This window comes from Pseudophryne corroboree, chromosome 9 (assembly GCF_028390025.1).
Source record: "Pseudophryne corroboree isolate aPseCor3 chromosome 9, aPseCor3.hap2, whole genome shotgun sequence".
Classification (NCBI taxonomy): domain Eukaryota; kingdom Metazoa; phylum Chordata; class Amphibia; order Anura; family Myobatrachidae; genus Pseudophryne; species Pseudophryne corroboree.
This window is the reverse complement of record NC_086452.1, coordinates 204,035,810-204,039,118: the sequence shown is the minus strand read 5'-3', so window position 1 is coordinate 204,039,118 and position 3,309 is coordinate 204,035,810. Positions and strand designations below refer to the sequence as shown.

Here is a 3,309-nt window from a genome sequence, read left to right as displayed (position 1 = left end):
CCATGAGAACCAGAGTGTAACAGTGAGCATTGCTGTACCTGCTATTTTTCAATAAATCAACACCATTGGTTAAGTAACTGGGCTGTTCATAGAGAGAGTTGTCTTCTGGTGTGGGCAACTGATCGTTAACCAGGCTTGAACGATTATACTGTAGTGGAAATATCAGTTAACAGCAGAAGCGGTGGTATGGCAAAAAAGAGAGAAGGAACCTCTGGCGCTACTAGATAGGGTGTAAATTGTTACGAAGGAACTGCAGTGGTGTTATGTATATGTATATAAAAGATGATTTATTTTGAATACATATGTGGTCTAGATAAACAAAGTTAAGCAACAATAATGCAAAGTTTGTAATTGATGCTAAAAACCTGGTGTTATCTATAAAATACCTTATACTGTAGCAGTGTAACAATTCTAAAAACTCTATAGCAGGTACGGACAAATGCACATATGGATATATTTAAAAAACATTGGTTCTAACTTTTAGAATTTTAGAATAAGTTCTAAAAAGCTGTTGATACCTTACAGTTTGTTATGAAGGGTTTACAGCAGATACAAATAGATGTTTTGAACATAATGGTTTGAAACAAAGTGTAAATTGATATTGTTACTAAAATAAGTCCTCTGTTAGGTGATTCTTCCAGTGCATGCACTGAGTCCATTTGAATGAGAGAACGTTTTCTCTCCGTTACTATTATCCTCTGTTGTTTCTCCTGGTCCGTGTGTGCAATAAAGTCCTTGCAAGTCTTTTGAGTCAGCAGCTAATAACTGAAGAAATGGACTTTCTCTTTCCCCGGAGCCGCGGTGTTGCTGCAGGCGCCTGCAGTGCTGAACCTCAAGGAGCTTACGGCCAGCGTCTTCCAGGGGGTCAGGGTCTCCGGATCTGAGGCGGGTGTAGGGGTCGTGGTCCAACGCGTTTCACTCGCCTTGAAATGCCGTGCTTCGTCAGGGATTGAATAGTGACGTGTGTTTCGGATTTTCTTCTCTTATAGGGTCCAGTTTTTGCTGATTGGTTGATTCAGCTGTCAATTGTGTAAAGTACTTCCGTTTTAGATCCGTAATATCAAACCGCATTGAAATAGAAGTTTTGTTTAAATAAAAAATAAAAATAAAAAATAAATAAAAATAAAGTTTTCAGTGCCTTTCTTCTGCTACAAACAGTCAAGTTACTGAAAAAATTATATTATTCTTGAAAGATTAGCACAGCTGTAGAGATGTTGTTCCTTTTATTATTAGAAATTTATTTTCATTAATTTACTTATAAATGACAGTGATATTGTATATGCATATGGTGTATGTTGGTAGTTCTCTTTAAGGGGGTGTCTAGTTGTATTCCCCAGAATGTTGTTTATACAATGTGTTTATTGTGAAACACATAGATTGTCAGATGTGACTTGAGCATTGCCTCTATTGTGGTGTTTGGAACAGCTACATCCTGACTTTGATATTGCTAGGAAGGGTTATTTTTGTGGAGGCTGGTGTGTTTTATGGAAAGCATCCATGAAAACATTGGGTGTTGTTGTTTTGTCTGTGGTGTTAGTCTGGCGGTCGTGTGTGGGCTTTTGAGAGGGGTTATTCTGTATATCCCTTATTATCCTGTTTTTTATTTCTTCTTTTTCTCATTTCTTTCTTTTTGTTTCCTTATTTTGCTTGTTCTCTTTCTTGTTTCTTTTCTCTTTTCTCTTTCTTTGCAGTTACCTGGTTGGTCTTTTCCCACGCCATAGGCACCTTAACCAACTTTTCGCGCCATAGCTCACTATCGAAGTGTCCCTTGCTGATGTTGTGTTACTGTACCTAGGGTTTGGAAATGGTCTCCCATTTCTTACTTGCTAGGCCCACTCAATTTAACTTCCAAGTTCGGAATGGAATTGGGTGTTCTTTGGGTGGTATGACAGTATCAGATTCATGTGGCTACTCCTGTTAGTAGGGGTGCAATTCATTGGCTGGGTGCCCACAACACGGGTCAGTCCTCCAGGAAGCTGCTTAGCTCAAAGTCGATGTTAAGCCCTTTTGGGGCTAGGGTTTCAATGTTGTATATCCATTTGGTCTCTTCCTTGGCCATGATCCTGATATAATCTCCTCCTCTCCAGGGGATTTCCACTTTCTTGATTGCTATGAAATTGAGAAGTCTTTATGAATGCCATTTTTAGATTTCTCACAAATATTTAAGATGCCCGCTCTAATATATATATATATTGTAAATGCCTGCACATCTTATTACCAAATCCCATAAATGTGTGCTTACATCGCACAACACCTCATAAGCATACCACAGCATCCCATAAGAGAAAACGATACACCCACACATTATCTGAGTTCCAAAGCTCAATGAAGTATATATTTCTTGTTAAAAGGATATGGATACAATATATATTACAAAGTACAGTAAACCTATAGTTACATGGTTACACTCACACAGAAAACAGTTAGAGCATAGTTAAAACACAGTTACATATAGTTATAGTTAAATGCCAGCGATACAATTACCAGATCTTTCTCATTATTAGTTTGTCCCTCCATATGACTCTGTCTTTCTCTCTTTCCTCTGTAAAATCATGCAAGACCTCCATCTCCCTCTGAGACCACAAGCAACTGAACTCTGAGCCCCCCTAGCCAGGAACTACTTTCCTGTGTGACTAGTTCCTGGGGGAGGGGTCTCTCTCTCCTTCACGATTGAGTCACTATTTTCTTTGTATATGCTGATCAGGTTGTCTATGAAAACTGCCAAAAGGGTTGGCTTGAGTTCCCTGTTCACTGTATCATTCATTGTTCTAACAAAGTGATTTTAGCTTTTATACATATAATCATAACTATCTGCTGCAATGTCCCACAACTTCACAACAAGTATCAAATCAATCTACACACCAATCTGCTTGTTTTAATAGTAAACATGACAGGTGTATCTGGTTCCGTTCAAATAATACACATTCATGACATTAATTCATTAGGTAATCTTAAATCACCATGATGTCTGGTGCTTGATATTATTATAATTATGTACTGTATGAAATAAGTGTTGAATCCATCTCTGTGGCATGTCCGTGTAAATGCGTGAGTTACCATATATTGCTGTGCTCGCTGCGCATATTTGCAAGTATAGCGACCTATATGTGTGTAGTTTGTATGTTCTCTTTATGTAATATTTTTGACTTTGACAGTCCACCCTTTGGCAGTCAACAATAACTGCCACTATCTAAATAATCCAAACAGAAAAATATATGTTATCATGAAATACCTCATTATGATTGGGAGTAGGGAGGAGAGGAGAAGGTGGGAAAGATATGACCTAGTGAGATAGTAAAAGCATGTGTG

At 38.1% G+C, this 3,309-nt stretch overlaps 1 pseudogene; it reads right to left on the bottom strand.

Moving 5' to 3' along the window:
• Positions 1-1,779: 1,779 nt before the first annotated feature.
• On the bottom strand, positions 1,780-1,897 carry LOC134959018 (5S ribosomal RNA; annotated as a pseudogene).
• Between the last annotated feature and the right edge of the window lie 1,412 nt (positions 1,898-3,309).